Genomic DNA, 16,956 nt, shown 5'->3' on the forward strand with positions numbered 1-16,956 from the left:
GGAGTAAGAACTTCTATACAGCTGCCTCCAGTTCAACCAATAAACAGCAGGACCTGCTCCTGATTGGAGGAGAGCAGCATACTCGGCGTGTGGGTAACAGAGTTGGGATTGGCGGAAGAGGACTATAAAGGAGGAGAGAGACAGCATGCACCAGGAACATCTAAGGGGAACATCTACCTGAAGGAACACCTGTGTAGCCCCCGAGAGAGCCAGCCGGCAGTGTGCCGCTCCCCCATGGAAGTGGGGAAAGTGGCCAGGGGGAACCACCCTTCCACGGAGGTGGAAGGGACAGTAGCCAACCCGGGAAGAACCAGCAGCAAACCCGGGGAGGGCCGAGCAGACAAAAGAACAACGCAGGGTCCTGTGTCGTTCCTCCACGAAGACGGGGAGCGACAGAAAGTTTGCAATGGGAGTTCACAAAAGTCAGTTTCAAATCCTGTGTAATGTTTTGGAATAAAAAATGGCTGCAAGATGTGGTTGCATATGTAGACCATGTGAGATGGAAGGTGTATAGGTGAATTCATGTTGTAGTTTCAACAGAGCTTATTCATTTCTTGTTTGTGTGTGTGTGTGTGTGTGTTCCTTTTTAAAACAATTTACTTAAGGAATACAAGATTCATGCATTTCATATATACAAACTTAGGAACAAAGTGATTCTTCCCTCCCTCCCTCCTTCCCTTCCACCTATCTTCCTTCTTCTCACATTCCCATTTTTATTATTTACAAATTATCTATTTTCAATTAATTTAATACTTTTAAAATTAACTCTACCGGTGCTGGCTCTGTGGCACAGTGGGTTAATGCCCTGGCCTGAAGTGCCGGCATCTCGTATGGGCACTGGTTCTAGTCCCAGCTGCTCCTCTTCCAGTCCAGCTCTCTGCTATGGCCTGGGGATTGCAGTAGAAGATGGGCCAAGTCTGTGTGTCACTGCACCCACGTGGGAGACCTGGAAGAAGCTCCTGGCTCCTGCCTTCGGATCAGCACAGCTCCGGCCATCGCATCCATCTGGGGAGTGAACCAGTGGATGGAAGACCTCTCTCTTTGTCTCTACCTCTCTCTGTAACTCTGTCTTTCAAATAAATGAAATAAACCTTTAAAAAAATAACTCTACAGTATGTAGATAGTTCAACAAATAATATGAAGAAAAACAAACAAACAAAAAATTGTTCATCAACAGTCAAGAAAAGGGCTGTTCAAATTCATTGCATCACAAAGTGACTAAGACAAATATATTAACAATACTGGTGAGGGGGAGTGCTGTGGCATAGAAAGTAAAGCCTCTCCCTGCAGTTCCAGCATCCCATATGAGCACTGGTTTGAGTTCAAGATGCTCCACTTTCAATCCAGCTCTCTGGGAAAGAGTAGAAGATTGTCCACATGGCAGACCAGGAAGAAGCTCCTGGCTTTGGATCAGACCAGCTCTAGCCATTGTGGCCATTTGGGGAGTGAAGCAACCAATGGATGACCTCTCTCTCTCTCTCTCTCTCTCTCTCTCTCTCTCTTTCTCTGTCTCTGCTTCTCTGTAACTGCCTTTCAAGTAATTAAATAAATCTTTTAAAAAAACAATACTGATGAAATGTTTTGAAATTCCTAGACAAATTGTATTTTGTGTTCAGGCTGATTATGCTCTGTGGAAATTGTATTTGTGGAGTGTCCTGATGTCTTTTTAAGAAATTTGTGATCCCCTCCTGAAATGTGTCCCCTGTCTGTCTCCTTTCAAGAGCCAGGAAGTTCTACAAGCTTAGAAACAGAGAATCAGTTTATGAAACTACTGCAGTCAGATAACTGACAGTTTATGATGGTTTGTGGAAGAACTATGATAATCACCCTGGTAAGGACTATTTCAATATTAGATATATTTAGAGAGTACAGCCACTATGATGCTCATGTTTCCTGTGGGTTTACAAAACAAGGTATGTTAAAACATTTTTAACTTGTTAGATATGCTAGGTGAAGCAAAATATTTAAGTATAATTTGTGTTAATTATTTCAGCCACAGTTTGACCATCTTTCCATATTTTAAAAATCTTAGCTTTCTTAAGAACAAAGAAGTGCCATCTTTTACTTATTTTTGTATTGGGATAACAATTCTTTCCATATTATTATATGAATGAACAACAATTCTTACTAGTTAGGTAAATTTTCTGTTTTATGACTTGCTATTATCTTTGCTGGTTTTTTTTTAAAGATTCATTTATTTATTTGAAAGGCAGAGTTGCAGAGAGGCAGATGCAGAGAGGTCTTCCATTTGCTGGTTCACTCCCCAGATGGCCGTAAGGGCAGGAGTTGTGCCAATCCAAAGACAGGAGTTAGGAGTATATTCTGGTCTTCCACTTGGGTACAGAGGCTCATGGACTTGGGCCATTTTCTACTACCTTCCCAGGCTATAGCAGAAAACTGGACTGGAAGTGGAGCAGCTGGGTCTTGAACCAGTGCCCATAGGGCATGCCAGCACCGCAGGCAACGGCTTTACCAGCTAAACCACAGTGCTGGCTCCTGTTTTCTTTAAACTCTGTTTTTGCATAATTTAAATTATAACAAGAAGCATTGATAATTATGTATTCATGCTCTCAAATTTTACTTATATAGCTTCTTGGTATTGAGCTGCAGATAGAATAGACTTTCTAAGCCAAAATTATAAACCAAACAGTGCATATAGTTTTGTGCATTTGGTGTAACTATCTTTAACTTTTTCTTTATATCTGTTCAATATAATTTTTTGAGAAGTCCATAGGGCTACCTTGTAAACCTCCTATGACAGCTGACTTTGAAGGTAATCTTTAATTATTGCTTTTTTCTGGAGTTCTCAGGATATCAGGGATGCACATTGAGCTCAGTTGTGATTTGATAACCAATGACCTCAAACTCTATACGGCTTCTATTTTCAAGGTGTGCATCAAATCTTTTGGGCTCAGCATGATAGAATCACCTGTACTTGAAATTTTCTGGTCATTTTCACTGCAATAAAAAGATGGCAGTGAACCAAACAAGAGCTCTTCTGAGAACTGGAGAAAATTGCTTTTAAACAGTCTGAGCTTTATTTCACAGTGAGAGAAAGGATAGGATATTTTCCTCTCACCTAAAACAACACTAGAGATGAGTTGGCAGAGGTCATCATATACTGGAATCCCTCTTTCCCCTAATGTATCCTTATTTTATCCTATTCCCAGAAAAACAATCCTAAGATCCCATCTATTCAGCTATTTACACTCAAAGCCCAGGATTTCCTAAAGATATTGAATGTGTCTTTGTTGATTTATAGACTTTTGATTTAAGCAAACAAGTTATTTGCTTCCCTGTACCCAATGTACACTAAACATAGCAGTCTCCAATTACATACATTCTGTTGCAATAGACAAGATTTCATTCTTTTTTGGGATCAGGCTTTGAAGATATGTCTTTTTCTCTACCTTTTAAAGGTCTGATTTTTTTTTAAGGTGAAGAGTTTATTGGGGGAAACCCAACAGACTGGAGGGAAGGGATGAAGAAGGAAAAGAGGAAGGAGGGCATAAGAGAGAGAGAGACAGAGGTCAGGAGATGGAGAGAGAGAGAGAGAGAGGAGCCATCTGTTCAGGAGCAGGGTGAGAATAGCAACCAATGATCCTAAGAGTGGCATTAACCAGGTAATGAGAGGATTTCATAGAGGAGAGGAAATGAGGAGAGTCTCTGGACCCTTGTGAAGACTGATGGACGTGGTTTAAAGCTGATCACAACCAAGACTGGGAGAAAAGCCACTCAATTTTTGCAGGTGGAGGAGTTTGTAGAGAAATTCTGAACAATCATATAACATTAAGTGGGGGAGAGGACCATCAATACACATAGGTTGGGAGTAGAGCCATTAATGTTAGAGAAGAGGCTATGATTACAAAGAAATGAGGCTAGATGGGGTCTAGGACAAAGTTCAGAGTCATTATTAGAGGACCTAAGAAAGGTGCTATCTAAGTCACAACAAAATTTTCTGATTGAGAGGCACATAGAAACTGATGGAGGGGCTTGATAATAATCTGGTGGGCTTTGAAGCCTTGTGAGTTAGAAGGCCCAGATTTATCTATCTCTTCATATGGGGTACATTGTAAGGGAGGTGTGAACCTCTTGGGAAAGGCACCCAGTTGATGCCCATTATCTAGCTAGCCTGGAAGGAGAGCTGGCCAGTTAAATGCAGGTGGAACTCTAACAAGAAATTTATAGTTCTGCCTGCAATGTCACTGACCCTACTTGTCTGTCTCCTCTGCAGCAGTGGTCACTTTGGGAGCTGGGCTGAGTGAAGGGCTTTTCAGCTTGGAACAAGCAAGATCTGTGGCCCTGACCTGTCCTTTGACTCCAGGGCAGTTCCATTTCCAGTGATCCAACTCTTGGCTGGCAGAGCTTCCAGGGCTCTTCATAAGCTGAATTCTGCTGAAGCCCAGGCTTACCATATTGAAAGCCACTGCAGTGGACTGGTCTGTTGGATCTCCTTGATGTCATATCACTGTACAAAGCAGCCTTTAATAGGCCTGCCACCTATCTTCACATTTCTTCTGATGCCTACCTTTTTTTTTCCTCCTTGTTTTTGTTAAAGCTGACCAGAGGATGCAAGTCAAGGGAGTGTTCAAGTCCCATCTCTAATGATTTAATGAAACTCCAAAGTTTCCCTAGAGGTCAAGAGCCTGAGCCAAAACCTCTGCCTCCTATGTTTGTGGCCCCAACTTTTCACTATCTTGGCTCACTGTGCTTCCCCTTCCCACCCAGGAATTCCTACTTTATCTTAGAACCAGGCCTGGTTCAAAGTCTACTCTCCCTTTATCAGTGATCCTCCAGCAAGTTTGGGATTGGAAGCAGAGCAGCTGGGTCTTGAACCATTGCCCATATGGGATGCTGGCACTTCAGGCCAGGGCATTAACCTGCTGTGCCACAGTGCCAGCCCCTACAATAAAATTCTAAGAATACATAGTTTCCCAGAGAGCTGGGTCAGACTAGTGCTTTGTTTGGTATTGAATGGGATAGAACAATGAAGGGTGTTCCAAAGAAAGTAGATGCCCAGTTGCAGGGGTTGAGGAAGAGAGCTCCATAGATGCCTTTTAGGAGAAGGAATCTGCATAAATGCTGTCAATACTCTTAGTTAAATGTGTGGTAAAATAAAATAGCCAAGGCAGAAAGGAAAACTGAGTAGTATGAGTGAGAGTGCACAGCTTATTGGTGCTCCTGGAGCCTCTCACCTGAAGCATGGCAGGGGTTTCTAATCAGAGTCATCATCTATTTATGGGTCCATTAAAAACTGCTGAAAAGCCTGACAAAGTTAGTGCTAAGTTGGTTCATAAAACTTGTGGATGACTTCATATTGTACAACCATTTCCAGATTTAAATTCACCTCACTGGGTTCTTGAAACTCCTTGGAAGTTATATTGTTTCTCTGCTTATGCAAGAAGGAGATGTCTCTTTCAATGTTTCTCTCTCTAGCCTGCTGGGAGGGTATGGCTGGTGTGGATTGATACTTGCACAGGTGCCACTTGAGCAACTTAGAGTTTAGCCCATAGCTTGAAGATCCTGGTTCATTAGCTGAATAATGCAGGCTGAGAAACAGATCAGCGGATTTCTTGATGGGCTGTAGGTGTGAGAATAGTAGCTCACCCAGAAGAGGAAAGTGTGGAGTGAAGTGTTACCATTTTTGCTTATTAATAATTTTGTAATATTAATAAGCCTTGTGGGTTCTTGTTACGAAATCAGAGAATTCTGAATACTGGCACAAATAAATGAAGCAGCATGTTAAGTTTTAAGCTTTTTATTTAGTGAGAGAAATGCATAGGAATGTGAGGGCTCTATTTAAAAGAGAAAAGAAAATCTGGATTCATACCAAGCACCAGGAGCCAGCCATGTGGAGGAGCAAGCAGGCCAGAAAGCATGGAGTGGGTGGCCTGAAGGCCATGCGTCCTGGAGGTGCAGGGAAGCAAGGGTCCCTAGTGGCAAATAGAGCAAAAGGGGTGAAAGGACTGGGACCACTGTGTCCCAGGCCTTTAATCAACTTCCAAGTGGGATAGTGAATTAACCTGATTGGCAGGTGGGCACACAGGTGTGGCCAGGTAGGGGCATGAGGTCATACAAGGGACATGGTTCAGACATGGTCTTCCAGCTCACAAACTTCATCAATTTTATCCTGTATGCCTACCTACAAGAGAAGGGCTTGCCTGAGGGTGTCTCTATCCATGGTACATTCTAGAAAGTTGCTCATTGGAAGGGCTTAAGGATAACCAGATTCTACACTGTAAAGGATAAAGGGCATAAAGGTGTAGCCACTTTTACATGCAATGGCAGGTTGAATCTATTGACCCAATTTGCAAGCTACTGGTTATGAGTGGGCCTGAGACTGTGGTTCTTTGCTGATCCTCATATGGTCAAGGGCAATTGGAGTTACTCTGTGACCATGCTACAGCTAAGAGTCAGCTAAATCCCATAAAGGAAATGGCCAGGTAGGCATCCGACTGGTTTCCATTGGAGGCACCTCTCTCTTGTTTTCCTTACATCTCTGATTATAGGGTGGGTACATAAAGGGTGGGTCCACTTCTAAGACCATGATATTGGACATCATGCTCAAAAAGGATACAATAATTGTTTACAACCCTCATCTCAACTGTTGAGGAAAAGCATTTTGTTTTTCTTCATAATATTTGCTGAACTCTTTACTTAGTGTAGGGTTAATCTTAAAAGTATAAAGTTAACTGAAAATAGATTTTTGTGAAACATAAGAATAGAGAGGGAGAAGGAGGAGGAAGAAAGGTGGGAGTGTGCATGAGAGGGAGGAAAGGGTAGAAAGTATCACTATGTTCCTGAATCTACATAAGAAATATATGAAATTTGTATGTCTCAAATAAAATTTTAAAATAAATTTAAAAAGTTTCGGTGAAGATTACTTAATCTGGCTGACCTGCGGTACACTTAGGTCATTGTGTTGGTTTGAATGGCCTATTTTCAAGGTTGGCTGGCCCTCAGAAGGAATGACAGATGTCACTATAGCTCAAGTAGTCTGACAAGTGTTTATGGAGCAGCCTGGACACCCATATCAGTTTCTCTACATTGATTCATGGCTCTCTATCCTTCAGAAAAAGCCACCATGAATTCAGCATCTTTTAGCTTGGGATGCAAAAATTCTCTGATTCTGTGAAAACCCTCACCAAAGATTTTCCAGGTAGCAGAGGACCAAATTCTGCTACCACTTTACCAGATTTTATTACCTATTGCCCCACCAGCAAGGCTTCTGGACATCACAATACCCTCTGAGGTACCCCCAGAAGTTCTAACTTCTCTGGCTCCATGCCCCTCAACTCCAGTTGTGATCATCCAGTGACTCCTCCAATAGCTCAATATCTCCTGTCATCTCAGAATAACCCTCTGCCAGCACTCTAGATGCCATTGAGAGAGATTAGAGCACTCTCTGTCACTGAGGCAGAAGGCACTGTTTACATTGGGGCTTCATGATCTACTAACAGCCTTTCAACACTGCTCATCTTTTAAACTGGAAGCATAATACACCCTTCTACTTGGAGAAGCTGTAGGCATTTGTAGATCTGTTTGATTCCATTTTCCAAACTCAGCTTTTGATGAAGGGATGACTGCCACTAACTACTCCTTTTTTTGTTTCCAACTATTCCTGACTCTTTTCAATATGGAAGAGAGACAGAGAATTCTTCTCAGGGCTTGCAAATGGGCTCCAGAGCATATCCCATCTGTAACAATACATACCACCCCATGGGTGGCCCAGGTTTCTCCTTACCAGGCTTCAGACTGGAATGTTTATCAGATAGAAGGAAGAGCCCACCTGGACTGTTATAAGTACTCTTTATGGGTCTTTCAGTGGGATCCAGAAGGCCCACTAACATGGCTAAAGCCATGACCATCATCCAGAACTATAAGATGCCAGGAGATTTTTATGAGGGGTTATGTGAGGAATTCAGAGTTTACAAACTTTTGATCCTGAAGCCCCAGAAAACCAATGGATAATCAACAGCATTTTTGTAGCACAAAGCACTCCTGACATTCATTGAAAGCTCCAGAAACTCAAGTGCCTTTCAGGCAGCAACACTACTCTGCTCGTATGTTAACCAAGACCACACAGAGAAAATAGAGACATATCACCAATACAAATGCCATGCAACTTTGCTGGCATCCACCTTTGCTCAGGTGCCTTCTTCTTAGCAGTACATGGAACCTACTCTAGGATTGACCACATACTAGGCCATAAAGCAAGTCTCAGCAAATTCAAAAGAATTAGAATCATATGATGCACCTTCTCAGACCACAGGGGAATGAAGTTGGAAATTAGTAACTCAGGAATCCCTAGAGCATATCCAAACACATGCAGACTGAACAACATGCTCCTGAATGAACACTGGGTCATAGAAGAAATCAAAAGAGAAATCAAAAACTTTCTGGAAGTAAATGAGGATAACAACACAACATACCAAAACTTATGGGATACAGCAAAAGCAGTGTTAACAGGAAAGTTTATCACAATAGGTGCCTACATCAAGAAATTGGAAAGGCACCAAATAGATAAGCTTTCAATGTATCTCAAGGATCTAGAAAAACTGCAGCAAACCAGACCCAAATCTAATAGGAGAAGAGAAATAAAATTAGAGAAGAAATCAATAGGATTGAATAAAAAAAAATTACAAAAATCAGCCAAACAAGCAGCTGGGTTTTTTTGAAAACATAAACAAAATTGACACCCTATTGGCCCAACTAACTAAAAAAAGAAGAGAAAAAAAGAGTTCAACAAATAGTAATAAATAAACAAACAAAACAAATAAACTTCCTCAACAGCCAAGACATGGGCTGTTCAAAATAATTGCTGGCAAAGTATTAATTTCATTTTTATAGATTGAATTTTAGGTGCTATCTTTGTTATCACAGGTCAGGTAGAACATATGGTTTCTGTTTTTTGGCAGAATGGCTTCTTTGCTAAGTATATTGTTTCCCAGTTTCATCTATTTTATTGCAGGTGACCAGATTTTTTTTTCTTTTTTTTTACTACTGTGTAGTATTCCATAGTTTACATATCCCAAATTTCTTTATCTAGTCTTCAGTTGACAGGAATTTGGGTGGATTCCATATCTTAGCTATTGTGAATTGAGCTGCAATAAACATGGGGGTAGGGATAACTTTCATATGCTGATTTTATTTCCCTTGGATAAAATCCTAGGAGTGTGGTGGCTGGGTCATATGATATAGTTCTATATTCAAATTTCTGAGATACCTCCATATTGTCTTCCACAGTGACCATACTCATTTACATTCCCAACAACAGTGGATTAGGGTACTTATTTCCACACATCCTTGCTAGCATTTGTTTTTTGTTGATTCCTGTACGAAAGCCATTCTAACAGGGGTGAGGAGAAACCTCATAGTGGTTTTGATTTGAATTTCCCCAATGGCTAGTGATCCTGAATATTTTTTTCATGAGCCTAAGGGCCAATTGGATTTCCGCTTTTGAAAAACACCTGTTTAAGGCTGTTGCCCATTTCATAACTGTGTTGTTATTTTTAATTGAGTTTCTTGATCTCTTTATATATTCTGGTTATTTTTAATGAGGATGATAAAGGCATTTATTTGATATTTTGGTAACATACTTGATACACAATATATTTTAATATTAGACATTGTTCAGCTTTGATATTCCATATGGAACAAATATCTGTTTGCCTACAATCTTTTTTTTAACTTTTATTTAATAAATATAAATTTCCAAAGTAGAGCTTATGGATTACAATGGCTTTTCCCCCCTATAACTTCCCTCCCACCTGCACCCCTCCCATCTCCCACTCCCTCTCCCATTCCATTCATATCAAGATTCATTTTCAATTCTCTTTATATACAGAAGATCAATTTAGTATATATTAAGTAAAGATTTCAACAGTTTACACCCACACAGAAACACAAAGTTTAAAGTACTGTTTGAGTACTAGTTATAGCATTAATTCACATTGAACAACACATTAAGGACAGAGATTCTACATGTGGAGTAAGTGCACAGTGACTCCTGTTGTTGACTTTACAAATTGACACTCTTGTTTATGGCCTCAGCAATCACCCTAGGCTCTTGTCATGAGCTGCCAAGGCTATGGAAGCATTTGGAGTTCGCCAACAACAATCTTATTTATACAAGGTCATAGTCTAAGTGGAAGTTCAATCCTCCCTTCAGAGAAAGGTGCCTCCTTCTTGGATGGCCTGTTATTTCCACTGAGATCTCACTGTAGGTCTTTTTTTTGCCAGAGTGTCTTGGCTTTCCATGCCTGAAATACTCTCATGGGCTCTTCAGCCAGATCCGAATGCCTTAAGGGCTGATTCTGAGGCCAGAGTGCTGTTTAGGACATCTGCCATTTTATGAGTCTGCTGTGTATTCCGCTTACCATGTTGGATCGTTCTCTCCCTTTTTTATTCTATCAGTTAATATTAGGGACACTAGTCTTGTTTGTGTGATCTCTTTGAGTCTTAGTCCTATCATTATAATCAATTGTGAACAGAAATTGATCACTGGGACTAGTGAGATGGCATTGGTACATGCCACCTTGATGGGATTGTATTGGAATCCCCTGGCACATTTCTAACTCCACCATTTCGCACAAGTCCGATTGAGCATGTCCCAAATTCTACATCTCCTCCCTCTCTTATTTCCACTCTTATATTTAACAGAGATCACTTTTCAGTTAAATTTAAAAACCTAAGAATAATTGTGTGTTAATTACAGAGTTAAACCAATAGTATTAACTAGAACAAAAAATACTAAAAAGGATAAAGTATTACATTGTACATGAACATTCAGGACAATGGCTGATCAAATCACTGTTTCTCATAGTGTCCATTTCACTTCAACAGGTTTCCTTTTTTGTGCTTGGTTAGATGTCACTGATCAGATAGAACATATCATATTTGTCCCTTTGGGACTGGCTTAGTTCACTCAACATGATGTGTTCCAGATTCCTACATTTTGCTGCAAATGACTGGATTTCATTGTTTTTGACTGCTGTATGGTATTCTATAGAGTACATGTCCCATAATTTCTTTATCCAGTCTACTGTTGATGGGCACTCAGGTTGGTTCCAGGTCTTAGCTATTGTGAATTGAGCTGCAATAAACATTGAGCTGCAGACAGCTCTTTTGTTTGTAAATTTAATTTCCTTTGGGTAAATTCCAAGAAGTGGGATGGCTGGGTCGAACGGTAGGGTTATCTTCAGGTTTCTGAGGAATCTCCAGACTGACTTCCATAGTGGCTTGACCAGTTTGCATTCCCACCAACAGTGGGTTAGTGTCCCTTTTTCCCCACATCCTCGCCAGCATCTGTTGTTGGTAGATTTCTGCATGTGAGCCATTCTAACTGGGGTGAGGTGAAACCTCATTGTGGTTTTGATTTGCATTTCCCTGATTGCTAATGACCTTGAACATTTTTTCATGTGCCTGTTGGCCATTTGGATTTCCTCTTTTGAAAAATGTCTATTGAGGTCCTTGGCCCATCTCTTAAGTGGGTTGTTGGTTTTGGTTTTGTGGAGTTTCTTGATCTCTTTGTAGATTCTGGTTATCAACCCTTTATCTGTTGCATAGTTTGCAAATATTTTTTTCCATTCTGTCGGTTGCCTCTTCACTTTCCTGTTTCTTTTGAAGTACAGAAACTTATCAATTTGATGCAATCACAAATGTTAATTTTGGCTTTCACTGCCTGTGCTTCCTGGGTCTTTTCCAAGAAGTCTTTGCCAGTACCTATATCTTGCAGAGTTTCTCCAATTCTCTCTAATATTTTGATGGTGTTGGGTTGCAGATTTAAGTCTTTAATCCATTGAGTGGATTTTTGTGTAAGGTGAAAGATGGGGGTCTTGCTTCATGGTTCTGCACGTGGAAATCCAATTTTACCAGCACCATTTATTGAAATGACTGTCCTTACTCCAGGGATTGGTTTTGGATCCTTTGGCTGTAGATGTTTGGATTGATTTCTGGTGTTTCTATTCTGTTCCATTGGTCTATCCATCTGTTTCTGTACCAGTACCATGCTGTTTTGATAGCAACTGCCATGTAGTATGTCCTGAAATCTGGCATTGTGATGCCTCCATCTTTGTATTTGTTGTACAAGATTGCTTTTGGTATTCGAGTTCTCCTGTGTCTCCATATAAATTTCAGCACCATTTTTTCTAGATCTGAGAATAATGTCTTGTGTATTTTGGTTGCACTGAATCTATAAATTGCTTTTGGGAGAATGGACATTTTGATGATGTTGATTCTTCCAATCCATGAGCGTGGGAGATTTTTCCATTTTTTGGTATCCTCTATTTCTTTGTTTAAGGTTTTGTAATTTTCATTGTGGAGATCTTTAACGTCCTTGGTTAAGTTTATTCCAAGGTATTTGACTGTTTTTGTAGCTATTGTGAATGGGATTGATCTTAGAAGTTCTTCCTCAGCCATGGCATTGCCTGTGTATACAAAGGCTGTTGATTTTTGTGCATTGATTTTATATCCTATTACTTTTCCAAACTCTTCTATGAGTTCCAATAGTCTCTTAGTAGACTTCTTTGGATCCTCTAAATAAAGTATCATATCTTCTGTGAAGAGGGATAGTTTAACTTCGTCCTTCCCAATTTGTATCCCTTTATTTTTCTTGCCTAATAGCTCTGGCTAGAACTTCCAGAACTATGTTGAATCGCAGTGGTGAGAGTGGACATCCCTGTCTGGTACCAGATCTCAGTGGAAATGCTTCCGACTTTTCCCTATTCAATGGGATGCTGGCCGTGGGTTTTTCATAAATTGCTTTGATTGTATTGAGGTATGTTCCTCCCATACCCAGTTTGCTTAGAATTTTCATCATGAAAGGGTGTTGTATTTTATCAAATGCTTTCTCGGTGTCTATTGAGATAATTATATGTTTTTTCTTCTGCTGTTAATGTGGTGTCTCACATTGATTGTTTTGTGCACATTGAACCATCCTTGCATACCAGGGTTAAATCCCACTTGGTCTGGGTGGATGATCTTTCTGATGTGTTGTTGCATTCTATTGGCCAGAATTTTATTGAGGATTTTTGCGTCTATGTTCATCAGGGATTTTCGTTCAATGCTGCATCGTTTTCCAGCTTAGGAATTAAGGTGATGAAAGAATTTGGGAGGATTCCCTCTTTTTTGATTGTTCTGAATAGTTTGAGAAGAATTTGAGTTAGTTCTTCTTTAAATGTCTTGTAGAATTCAGCTGTGAATCCATCTGGTCCTGGGCTTTTCTTTGTTGGGAGGGCCTTTATTACTGTTTCAATTTCTGTCTCAGTTATGGGTCTGTTTAGGTTTTCGAAGTCTTCCTGGTTCAATTTAGGTAGGTTGCATGTGTCCAGGAATCTATCCATTTCTGATAGGTTTCCCTGTTTGCTGGCATACAAGTCCTTGTAGTAATTTCGGATGATTCTTTTTATTTCTGTGGTGTCTGTTGTTATGTTTCCTTTTTCATCTCTGATTTTATTGATTTGAGTCTTTTCTCTTCTTTTTTTAGTTAGTTGTGCCGATGGGGTGTAAATTTTGTTTATTTTTTTTTTTTCAAAAAACCAGCTCCTCATTTGGCTGATTTTTTGTAATTTTTTTTGGATTCAATTGTACTGATTTCTTCTCTATCACCAGGAAATCAGGAAGCCTGGAGCATGTGGAGTCACCCACAGAGACTGCCCAAAATTCTAGCCACATCCTGTGCCCCTCCCATTTTGCCACAATGTTTTCACAGTCCTGGCACACAATCCTCCCACAGTCACTAGCACCCAGTCCCTTGTCAATTCTTCAGACTCAGGCATCTCCACTTGGCTGGTTGCTGGTAATGTGTACACAAGCTTGTTCAACTGTTACATATCCAAAATGCCATCCACCCTCATTTGGCTTGTTACAGGATGCTGGTGCAGGGTGGTCAGAGAGATAGAAGTATGTCATCTTTTTTCTCTCCTCTAGGTTGATATGTATACTGTCTCCCACAGGGCTCCAAGCCAGACATGTGGCAGTCTCTCCTTGCAGTTGCCAAAGGCTTGGGCTACTGCAATCTGGACTGACTTCACTCTACAAAGTTGGTGCTGAGGCTCTTGGCTACTGGGGTCCTGAGTTGTGCATGTCCACCCCTGCCATGTTATTCAACCATGTCCCTCTAATTTGCATGGCCTTTACTCTGCCATTTTCTTCCTGATTCTTCCCTGAGACTGCCCTCTTTCCACTTTTTTAAAACTATCATCTCCTAGATCAGAGCAGTAAGCTCCCTCGGTATTCCACTATCTTGGCTTTCTCCTTCTTCTGTTGTACTCTCTATTCCCACTTGTTTTAAGATTTCAGGTTTGGCCTCTTGGATTCATCACACCCAGGTTATGCCATCCCAATGACACTCCCTGGACATCTAACCATAGTCCTGGAGAGCTTCTAAAGTCCTCCTGTCCACAAACTCTGACAGCCCATTACAAAGCCCTCCTCCCCCCCTCCAGAAGACTCATCCACCAATACCCTGCTCTGATCACACACCAGAGGCTGATCAGTCTACACACAAATAAAGGCAAATATCAAAGAGATAGCATCACAGCTATCTGTGAGAACAAATTTACTCTCTAGTTGCAATTGCCCTCCAAAAATAGAAGGGGCCTTAATGTTTTAATTGCAGAAAAAGGTGGGCTTTGGGTTATTCTCCAGGAAAAGCACTGTTTCTCCTCTAATAAATCAGGTCTTTTCTGTGACTGTGCTAATTGACTAAGAAAGATTGTAAATCAGATATTTCCTTACAATTCATGGCTGTCCTGGCTAACCCTATCCTTCAACTGGTTCATTTACCTTACTTGACCACCTAGTGTTCACTTATTGAATCATTGCCATAGCCCACTCTGTGACAGGAGATCACACTAAAATTGTGTTTTTACCCAATCACCACAAAACTTCCACAGAAATCATCACCTCTGTTCAGCAGGAAGCAGCCAGTGAATGGAACATATCAACTCCTCTTCCCATACCAAACAGATTCCAAAATAGTGGGAAAGGGCAAAAGTACAGAATGTATTTAGCCACAGATTCATTCCCAGAAGCCTAGAAAGAAGGGATGAAGTCTGCCCCACTTCCCACCTGAAAAATATCTGAATAATGCCAGCCTCTACTGATCCAAATACAAAGTTCAGCCACCCTCCTCTCTCCCATCTGCACCTTACAGCAACTGTGAAAATAGTAGAGCTGGAAAGTCCCTCCTGACATTACTCTATAACATTCAGCTTGTGAGGGAGTCTTTGGTCTCTATGTCTAAGGACCCCTCTCAAGTTCTTTTCTCTAATAAACTTGCCCCAGATGTTGATTTGTCATTTTCTGTTTCTGATTATTTCACTGCTGCATTTTTCTAACAAATCCTCCCACAATATTTTTTTAAACTTAAAAAAGCTTTTTTAAGATTTTTTAATAGTTAGAAATAGTAAAACAGGTCCTGGAAGGTTTTATAACCAAATGCGCGAGGGACTGGGATGCTGAGGAGCAGGATCATAGATGAGAATAAGAAACAGGAAAGGATCCTCCTCTCAGTCATTTTGGCCTCATTGATAACTGAGGAGAGAGAGAATTCTTTTTGACAAAAATAGAGGAAAGAGGAAGAAGAGGAGAAGTGAGAGCTAGGGGGAAAGCAGCAAATAAAGGATCATCATTGCCCAATTGAATCCAAAGAAAATGCCCGGCCTTGTGTGGGGCAAGAAGCCCCTCAAAGGAAAGTAATCCTGAAATGAACATAGGCACTCACCACCATAGGTGTAGGTAGGGATTCCAAGGCATGTGCTGATGGAGGAAGCTGGTGGGGGCCACTGGAAGACTCTTGGACAGCTGGCTACTATGTACTTGTGCCACCCTGTGTCCTCCTGGAGTAGCTCCCAACATCATAGTTCCATTGTTCTTGGTTATGATAGTATGCATTTCACTACTGGGTACACTACAGGTACTGCTTATAGCAGGGCTGAGGATGGCTGTGTGCAGTAGCAGGCAGTGACAGGGTATAAGAGGCTGGATTGTAGCTGCTCAACTCCCATTGTGGTAGTCAAATGGTGGCAGATAGAGGTGAAGGAACTGTATAGCCCTGGCTATAACCTCCCTGGATGTAAGTTGGATGGCTGTAATGGCTGTGGAAGGCTGTGGCTGCCTCCAGTATGGGAGCTGGTATTGCTGATAGAGCCAGGGATTCTTCTCTTCTTTCTGTTTCTGTTGCTTCCATGGGCTTTGAAGCAGGGTTGTAACTTGGTGGTAGTGGTGGATGCCATGACAGTGGTTGTTCCCAGGGGAACCAATTGTAGCTGCCTCATTTGTTAGAGTTTCTGTTACCCTTGCTATTTTTACCCCAGTGTGCCTGATTGCAGCCACTACCTGCACTGCAGTGGAAACCCCCTTGGAGTCACCTCCTCTACCACTGCCTCCACCTCAGTTCTGGAAGACTCCTTGGTTACCTCCAGGAAGACCTCTGTAATCATAGCTATGGATGCCTCCACCACCCTCTTGTCCTTAGAAACATTTCAAAGTACTTCTGAGATGTGGTCCAGCCTGTGGCCTTCCTCATTGTATGGGTTCACCAGCTTATAGGCTTCCTCCTATTGTAGCTCAATGAACAGATCTTCATCCAAGAAGTCCTCAATGTCTGGCAATATGAAGGTGGCTTTTGTTTCTAAGGCCACATAATCTGAGACATCTTTCTCTTCCTCATTGGTTTGCATTATTATTTGTCCTTTTAGGTCCTTGGCAGTGGAACAAATTATAATGCTGTTGCACTGGAAGCCTTAAAATGGTCTCATTTTTCATCTCTGAACTGACCCATAACCTTTGAGACAGTGGGAAAAGAGCAGAGGTGACAGCACAGGAACACATAAAAAATCTCTTCTTACATCTTCCTTTCATCCATGTTTACCTATGATTTCTTGGTTAGGGCCTATTGGGCAGCAATACAATATTGCTGTCTTCACTTGTATAGTATCAAGTTATGATGCT

This window comes from Oryctolagus cuniculus, chromosome 11 (assembly GCF_051225735.1).
Source record: "Oryctolagus cuniculus isolate XC-2025 breed Fujian yellow rabbit chromosome 11, ASM5122573v1, whole genome shotgun sequence".
In the NCBI taxonomy this organism is placed as follows: domain Eukaryota; kingdom Metazoa; phylum Chordata; class Mammalia; order Lagomorpha; family Leporidae; genus Oryctolagus; species Oryctolagus cuniculus.